Genomic DNA, 9,944 nt, shown 5'->3' on the forward strand with positions numbered 1-9,944 from the left:
TTCTGCTAGATTTTTTTTTCCGGTAGATTCGAACAAAACATGTTACGGAGATGCTTCAGGAACTCAAATGGAAATCCCTGGAGGGAAGGTGGCGTTCTTTTGGGGAAAAACTATTTTAAAAAAATTAGAGAACCTGCTTTTGAAGCTGACCGGCGAACGATTCTCCCGTCTCGCAACATACATCGCGGGTAAGGACCACAAAGATAAGATACGAGAGATTAAAGCTCATACGGAGGCGTATGGACGGCCGTTTGTCCCTTGCTCTATTTGCGAGTCGAAGTGGAGGGAATTGACAAGTAATGGTACAGAGTACCCTCCACTATGCACCTTACGGTGGTTTTCGGAGTACCTGTGTATATGTAGATGTAAATACAGATGTAGATGTAAATAATATCTCAGTGGCTTGTTTGTTAATCTTTCGGTTCAAAAATGGTTCAAATGGCTCTGAGCACTATGGGACTCAACTGCTGAGGTTATTAGTCCCCTAGAACTTAGAACTAGTTAAACCTAACTAACCTAAGGACATCACAAACATCCATGCCCGAGGCAGGATTCGAACCTGCGACCGTAGCGGCCCTGCGGTTCCAGACTGCAGCGCCTTTAACCGCACGGCCACTTCGGCCGGCTAATCTTTCGGTTTTGGTTGTGCGCTAGCGTGCTGTACAAGTGACGACTAACATCTGTGAGTTGCTGTACCACAGGCACACAAAGTCCATAAACATAACTGCTTTCAAATCTCTCAGTACCCACAAGACGTCAAACGACAAAACAAATAAATTTCCACCCGTGCGCATTAGGGCGAAATTTCCCAAACACTGAAGCTGTTCACACACAGGGAGTAGTCGTTAAATATCATAACGTACTAAAACGGGAAACCGAGAGAGGTGGCGCAGTGGGCAGCACACCGGACTCGCATTCGCGAGGGCGACGGTTCAAACCCCCGTCCGGCCATCCTGATTTATGTTTTCCACGATTTCCCTAAGTCACTCCAGGTATATGCCCGGATTGTTCCTTTGAAACAGTATTGCAGATTTCCTCTCATCCGAGCTTGCGCTCAATCTATAATGACCCTAACGTCGACGGGACATTACATACTAATCTTCCTTTCTTCTTTGGAATGTCGATCAACTCGCGCCACATTTGCAACTTCTTCGGTCTTGTTGCACCGACAAGGACCCACTCAGCATTTTGTCGTTTTCTAGTAGGGTTGTATTACTATAAAATTTCGTCACTGGTGACGATTTTTGATAAAAAAAGATTTCCACATTATTATTTAATTCAGTTAAGTCACGGCAGGCATCCACGCTTTGTTATTTTTGTTCAAGAGTAAAGCTGTGCGAGAAGACAGAGTTTGCGCAGACTTTTCTCCTCTTCAAAATATTCTGGAGGATATCTTGAACACTTTATTTAGAGGTGTGGAGTTCGTTGTTTCATTGTGATTTATAACAGAACAATACGGTCACATGTCCACTACTTAACACAGTCCGGCCACAGCTCACAGGTAGAATGCATGTACACACATCAAAAAAAGTTTTGTATCACCTCGATTCCCAGAGTTCCGGAACCTGTATAGAAAACTGGAATAGAGATCAACATAAACGACATTTCCGACCTTTTTATTGCTCATGAAAACCACACATTGTATGTTGTACCACCATACAGCGAGATCTTCAGAGGTGGTGGTCCAGATTGTTGTAAACAACGGTATTTCTAATACCCAGTAGCAAGTCCGCTTGCATTTTAGACGTGTATTCGTCGTGACATATAATCCACAAGTACAGATTGTCCCACTCTTCAACGGCGATTCGGCGTAGATCCCTCAGAGAGGTTGGTGGGTCACGTAGTCCATGATCAACCCTATTCAATCTATCCCAGGCATGTTCGATAGCTGGCCTGGGTCACCGAGCGGTTCTAGGCGCTACAGTCTGGAACCGAGCGACCGCTACGGTCGAAGGTTCGAATCCTACGTCGGGCATGATCCCTAGGTTAGTTAGGTTTAAGTAGTTCTAAGTTCTAGGGGACTGATGACCTCAGAAGTTAAGTCCCATAGCGCTCAGAGCCATAACATGTTCGGTACGGTTTATGCTGGCCACTCTAGTCAAGCGATGTCGTTTTCCTGAAGGAAGTCAATCGCAAGATGTGCACGATGGGGGCGCGAACTGTCGTCCATGAAGACGAATACCTAGCCATATGCTGCCAATATGGTTGCACTATCGGTCGGAGGATTGTATTCACGTATCGTACAGCCGTTACGGCGCCTTCCATGACCACCAGCTGCGTACGTCGACCCTAAATAATGCCACCCCAACACAGCAAGGAACCTCAACCTTGCTGCACTCTTCGGATAGTGTGTCTAAGGCGTTCGCCCTGACCGGGTTGACTCCAGACACGTATCTGACAGTTGTCTGGTTGAAGGCATATGCGAAAATCATCGGTGAAGAGAACATGATGCCAATCCAGAGCGGTTCATTCGGCATGTTGTTGGACCCATCTGTACTGCATGATTTCGTGGTTGCAAATATGGACCTCGCCATGGTCGTCGGGAGTGAAGTTGCATATCATATTGCTTACTGCGCACAGTTTGAGTCGTAACATGACGTCCTGTGGCTGCACAAAAACTATATTCAACATGGTGGCGTTGCTGTCATGGTTCCTCCGAGCCATAATCCGTAGGTAGCGATCATCCACTGCAGCTTTAGGCCTTGGTCGGCCTGAGCGGGGTATGTCATCGACAGTTCCTGTCTCTCTCTGTATCTCCACCATGTCCGAACAACATACCTCCTTCCTCGTGGAATGACTAGAAATCGGCTGTCGGACCCCCTGCATCTAATAGGCGCAGCTCATGCAAGGTTGTTTGCATCTTTGGGCAGGTTTAATGACATCTCTAAACAGTCAGAGGGATTGTGTCTGTGATACAATGTCCATAGTCGACGTCTGTCTTGAGGAGTTCTGGGAACCGGGCTGATGCAAAACTTTTTTCGATGTGTGTCTGTTGTTTAGCGTTCTTAGTTCAAGAGGCCACAACAGTTACTTCACAAACGTTGCTTCTACGCCAGGAATAAAATCAGACTCGCGACTAACAGGACAGACGATGAGTTTTTCTCTTGAACTTAAACTAAGCAGCCCTGAGGTCTGATTCTACCAGTCTTCCCATTCTTTTGTAAATAATTCTATGAAAATTTTGCAGTCAAGACTCATTAAATTGATGATTCGGTTGATTGGTACTTTTCGCTGCCTCCAGTCCTTTGAATTGGAATAATTACATTTTCTTAAAGCCTAAGAACATTAATCTCACCTACTAGGAGGAACAGCTTTGCCATCGTAGGTTTTCTCAAGAATCTCAACAATTCTAACGGTAAGTCAGCTACTTCAGGTGCCTTGTTTTGATATGAGTGTTTCAGTGCTCTGTCAAATTCGCTATCTACTTCCTCTTTCCTTTCCGCAATACTGGCTGCAAGTTCGTTTCTTTTGTATTGACCTTCTCTATACAGGGTTATTATGATGAAACTTCAACTGTTTCAGACAGTGTAGACGGAAAAATCTTTACAGTATGGATATCCAATTTCATCGGGACGACGTCCAGACTGTGTGCTCCACGATTTGCGTTGTGAGTAGTGTTAGTGTCACGACTTGCCGTTAAGCGCCGGTACTGGTGTGGCCAAGTAGGGTTGAAACACAATAATCAGTGTGCAGTACAGATGCAGACAGTCAACATGGTTGAGGACAAGGTGACCAAACTGTACTTGTAAAGCTGTTTCACGTACACAACAGGAATAGTGCTGCTACTTTTCGCAAGTATCGACGCGGTATCCGGAGAAGTCATCTTTTCGTACCGCATATCAAGAACGTGATTCAGGTGTTCGAATTAACTGGCGATTTGCAAAATTACTCGTGGGAGAGGTCGACGCCCAGTTGCGCCGCAAATTGTTGAAGAAGTTACTGTTGCCAAGACTGGGAATGCAGTACGCAATGTGCATCTTCAAGCACTGCGCGAGCTGTGTGACGCCAGCAGAACGTTCCATGGTCCACCTCTCGAGAAGTGCTACGAACAATTGTGAAATGGTATCTCTAGTGCAGTTACAAGGTGTCTAGGATGCAGACGGTCGTCACTCCGAGGAGCGCCTGTAACCTGGAACGCAAACATGGTTCGAAATTATCATACGTTATCGCCTCAGGTGCAAATTAAAATGTGTTTCTTTCGATGGTAAATTCGTTATTTCTCTTCCGCGTGTCCCTACAAATACTTCCACAAAGAATCTTTGTACTACGCTCACTCGTTTCCCATGGGAGCCCTTCAAGTAGAGGAAGTTCTGTAATAGCCAACCTGTATATACCCACATATTTATTACTGTAAGGCGAAATAAATCCGATATGAAGTGATGTACACTTCCAAACGATTCCGAGGCTGATCTCATTTCTAGCATGTAAGTGACGTGAGCAAAGTATCTATTGCGGCAGCTTGGACTAACAACTGTAAAGAACAGATGTGCATTCGAGCAGTCGTGAGCAGGCAGTGTTAAGTAGAAAACGTGGGGATGTAGCACGTCAGCGTTATAAATCGCGATGAAGCGACGAACTGGATGCCTAAAAATCAGGTGCTCAAGACATCCTCAAAAAAGTTTTAAAGAAGAGAAAGGTGTCTGCAAAGTTTGTCCCTCACACCTTGACTGCCTAACAAAGAAATCGACACGTGGATGCCTGTCGCGACTTGATTGAAGTGCAGAACGTGGAGAATTTTTTTCTGTAAAGCATCATCACTGATGACGAGACGGTGTTATCAATAGAAACGTTGGTGTTATCAATAGGAACGTAAAATGCTAGAGAGATAAATTACGTGTGAACACGAACATGTTACTCAATAAAACTTGAAAACAAAAAAAAGAGAAATAAATTCGTCAAATGTCTTGTGAAATGGTTTGATGGAAAGAAACAATATAGTGTGAAGAAACGTTTGACGTGCCTTTGAAGGATGCTCGAAATAACAAAGAGCAATTGAGGTGGATCAAATGTTTCTAAAATCTATTTTATTCCTTATTTTCAGCCGAACCATTTCATAAAACATTTGACCTCTTTTTCCAGAAAATTTCTTTATTTATGCATACTATTTAGATTTGGCATTAACATTGACAGTTGATGAATTATGTTCCCAACAACCAAATATCAGTAAAATTTCGCCGTTATTCAATGACATTTATGAGGAATTTAATGTGTATATATAGATGAAATACTTCGGCATACGTTAAAAATGTTCTATGAGATGCAGTGTAAAGACGACAGGTAAAACTTACAACGCCACTTCAGAAATAATAAGAAACTGGGATCAAACCAGTATCCCACGACGATTCTAATTACCAGGCAACGGTGCTACCAAAACGCTAAGAACTTCTTGTGGAGGCAGTCACACATTTTGTCGTACTTCCGGTAGTCAGTCATTCTTTCGCTCTTGTTAGCAGTTGAAAGTTCTTGGTCATATAAGAAACATCTTTAATTCATTGATGAAACAGTCGAACATACCTGCTCATCTGTTTATATTCGATGGATCTGTCTAGTGATCTTCGTATTTGATTATGAAATTATGAAACCTTCCATGAAGATTCCCTCCTTTGTAAATTTCATCCACAGCCCTTCTTTGTCCCCTTATTTTCCTAAGCTGAGCTAATTTTGACGAGTTACAATATTCTCCAGTTTATGGGCGTCGTTCTATAGGAACAGCTGGTCGGCTCTAGTAGCCATCTTGTAGAGACAGTTGATCATCTGCAAGTAGGACACCCGATCGTATCGCCCGATGCTGCTGTTTCTAGATGGAGTGTCTCATACCGACATGTAGTGCGCTGCCGGTCGCTTCTGAAGCATGCGGAGGACTCGGCCTTACGCCACTCATCGCGTTTAATAACCATCCGTAAGTGTGAAAGACTTCTAAATACTCTCACGTGTACCCCAAGTGGGCTGCTAACTAGAACATGCAGTATGTGTGTTCTCCTCGTAAGGTAGTCATGTGCCAACGCGGGTTATTGCTCATGTGCTACACTTACATGCAACAAAACTTCTGGAGACGAAATCCAAACGTGGAAAACGAATTATCTCTGACGAGTTTACAACTTAAGGCATAAATCGATTTTGCCAACCCAGTCTACGGTTCTTTTCCAATCGGCGGTTGTTTTGTACGAAAGGCCTGTGGAAATCACCCGTTCGGTTAACGATTCAGTCAGAACGACTGCTTTTATTCACTTAAATATGAGAGATGGATAACTTCTTGGTCAGTCTAATTCTTCCGCTTTCCTTCTGCTGAACAAAACGTCAGTTTGTCCAGATTATTCGAAATAGGAAGTTGACCAACAAAGCACGTTTTTAAATCCATTGAGCGAATATTTAAAAATTTACTTTCTTCTTTATTTATTCTGGCGGGATTAGGGCCATCAAACCTCCCTTACCTCTAGGCGGGGATTCTTTATAGCTGCATTATGTTCACAACAACGAACAGCAACTGTAGCTTCGTTTCTCAATGCACTATTAGCATTAATTTCCGAATACAAGAGCGTGTACTTCCATAGTTCGTTAGTAATGATCATCATTCAAAGACATGTATTGCATGTTTATAACGAAATATTCAAAAACAGTATTGTAAAATTCTGTAGCAGAAACGCTGGCCAGGTCAGGGATTTTGCATTGTGTAGAATCCAAAGAGTTTATTGAGAGTATGCCTTCAGAAGGTAATTTACAAGAATGAATGCCTATAGAACGCAAGTCCGATATATATCGTTAGGTGCCCGAGCGTACAACAGGCAATTATTCTTGAAAATTACCCCTCAGAATCTTTGTGGCTCGAGCCCACGTAGGGAGAAATAGCAGAGAGTTGAAAGCGAACAGTGGTCAGGCGTGGACAGTGTGTGACTGTGCTAGTGCGTGTAATGAACATCATTGTGCGTGTACGGTTTCTAAAATGTGGCAAGATATTAGAAATGTTCACTGAGCGAGCATGTATTTCGTCACAGCACATTATGTAATCATGAGGAATTTTCAGATTGAATAACGCAAGAAGAGTATTGTGTGGCCAGAGCTAATACAATTCGCTCGCTACTGAAGGAAGAGTCTGTTGGCAATTATTGCTACCACAATATGTATTACGCCGAACCATCTGCAACTCATCACAAAGTAAGCCTGTGCTATTTTGTAGTGTAGTTTTGTATAAGACTTGCCAGTGTCGTGGATTTAGCTATAGTGAACATTATAGTAATTTGGTTAACCTTTAGTTTGCTTCAGTGTTACTGGTTTACCCAAATCATCAGCAACAATAGGACCCTTTCTTATCACCATTATTACAATGGAGTGTCACGTTATTAAAAGAAATATTGGCTGGTTTTAAACAAAAAATTGCACTTACGACTGAAAACTTAAAATTAAGTGATTCAGTGCATAGACGCAACGATAATTACATGCAATTCATGTTGTATTGAAGCAACTTAACTGTATCCTATAATGACCCAAGAATTCAGTGCATAATAAGAAATTAATTTCAAACTAACTTACATTCCGTTTTGGTACTTAACAAAAGTGATTATATTTTCTATGTGTAATACGTGTATTATGTAACCTTGGCTCTACTGATTTCTTCATTGTTTATTGTGTTTACTGCTGTTTGTCGAATAAATTGAGAAAAACCGATACAAAAGCTCTTACAGGACGTTAAATAATCTTAAGCACTCCTTCACAAAACGTACCGGTAGACAGCAGTATTGTGAGTGACGTTACTTAGTACATCCGTGTTATGTGTTGCTAGTGGTGATTACCGTTGGTTTCCTCTGATCCTACAATGTCTTTTACAGTAACAATTAAATTTACTTTCTGTACTTTTGTACATGGTATTTTCAGCTGAGCTTCCATGTGTGTAGTTAGTGTTGCCGTCTAAAGCTATTTCAGTATTGGTTGCATAACATCAGTTACAAACAGACATAGATAATTTCACAACTTTTGCTCAAGCATAAGATCGCGACCGTATTTATTGTTCAGTAATCAACTTTTCAGGCAATCTGTTACGTAACTGATTATGAACTTAGCTACCTATAGAAAAATAGTCACGATACTAAGATCTGTCGTTGTCTTTCAGTTAAAGTATTTATTGAACAATGATGGAGTTATAATCTACAACCATTCGTCCTGTTAGTATTTACTCTTAGGAAGTGATGCCCTTTCTGTCCTTAACAAAACAGTAGATTACGTGGGTTACGACTGTACCGAAGTGTGTGGGTAGGTTATAAGATGTTACAAAAAGACTTGTATTAGTGTGTGACACAACCCTACCGTCAACAAATGTTTCCTTTTCTTCGGTATTCATTGATATAGCTGCGACTTAAGAAAATGTGAAAATCACAACACTGGAAGAATCTCGTATCCATCGGTTTACCTCTGAAACTAATCTGTGGAATTGGTTATTTGCATTCAGAAAGAAGAATCAATGTTAAGTTCAATGGAAATGCCATCGGCCGTCCGGTCGAGAATGGTCTCCCTCAGGGAGACATACTGATACCTCTCCGGTACAGGGTGTATACACGGGACCTTGAAAAGTGTTTTGCGTCAAGAGTATCCAGCTTACAGATTGTTCATGATGCTTGCCTTTATTAAGGTTATTCTTCTGTAGAAAAAAAATATGGACCATGCTGTATCAGATCTTAGAATTTGGTTGAAAGAGAATAACCCGGAGGCAACCACAGAAAAATCATCGATAGTTTCACACGAAGATGAGTTCCACATTATCTGGATAGTATGAGAGTTGGTGAAATAAATATTCCACTCAGGAGTCCAGCTAAGTTTCCAAGCATGAGAATTGATTCGAGAGTAACGTGGAGACCTCACATAAATGATATTCCTTCTAAGACAGAACTTACTCTGAAAATAAACAAAGCTCCACCCAAATAGGCCATGAAGGTCCAACGGTACCGACCCGCCGCCGTGTCATCCTCAGCCCACAGGCGTCGCTGGATGCGGATGTGGAGGGGAATGTGGTCAGCACACTGCTCTCCCAGCCGTATGTCAGTTTTCGAGACCGGAGCCGCTACTTCTCAATCAAGTAGCTCCTCAGTTTCTCTCACGAGGGCTGATTCCACCCCGCTTGTCAACAGCGCTCGGCAGACTGGATGGTCCCCCATCCAACTGCTAGCCCAGCCCGACAGCGCTTAACTTTGGTGATCTGACGGGAACCGGTGTTACCACTGCGGCAAGGCCGTTGACTCTAAGACAGAAACAAGGATGAATTTACCTCATATAAATGATATTTCTTCTGAGATAGAAACAAGGATGAATGTATTGAGAGCAGTCTTCGATTATGGGTGTGTGTTTTACCATGGGGGCAGGAATTTCGATATCGAAGCTGAACAAACTTCATGATCGCTGTATTCAAATATGCTTTGACCCATGCTATCCACACCTACCAATGCTCTCGTTGTTGAGGTAGGAGTAGCCCGACTGCGCATCACAATGGAAAAACTCGTGAATGAGTTCATTTTGAATCGAAGCCCGCAGAAAGGACAATCAATGGCATAACGAAATATCTGCCAGACATCGCAAAATTTAAATATTTCTCTGGAAATAGAAGAAAGCCACTGATTATGAAATATCTTCAAGGGTGGACCTCGTATGAAAATAAAACACAGAAATACGATATCTTACCAGAATTCCTAGTCCCATTCATCTTCAGAGAAGAAAATGTATTAATCTTTCATAATTTCATACAGTATGAACATATTTCATACAGTATAAACAATCTCTAAATGTGAAGACTGAAATCAACATTTTGCTCAGTGCTATCTTCCTGAATTCATCAAAGATTTATACGCACAGATCGAAAACCATCGACGGCAACAAAGTAGGGTGTGCAGTATGCAAGTCCGCAGAAAATTATCAAGCCCTATAGTCTCTAAATAACGCAACAAAAATCTATTACAGGAAGC

At 42.1% G+C, this 9,944-nt stretch overlaps 1 pseudogene; it reads right to left on the reverse strand.

The window, feature by feature from the left end:
- Window positions 1–9,107: 9,107 nt before the first annotated feature.
- LOC124709167 lies at window positions 9,108–9,225 on the reverse strand (annotated as a pseudogene).
- Between the last annotated feature and the right edge of the window lie 719 nt (window positions 9,226–9,944).

Source organism: Schistocerca piceifrons, chromosome 7 (assembly GCF_021461385.2).
Source record: "Schistocerca piceifrons isolate TAMUIC-IGC-003096 chromosome 7, iqSchPice1.1, whole genome shotgun sequence".
NCBI classification, from domain to species: domain Eukaryota; kingdom Metazoa; phylum Arthropoda; class Insecta; order Orthoptera; family Acrididae; genus Schistocerca; species Schistocerca piceifrons.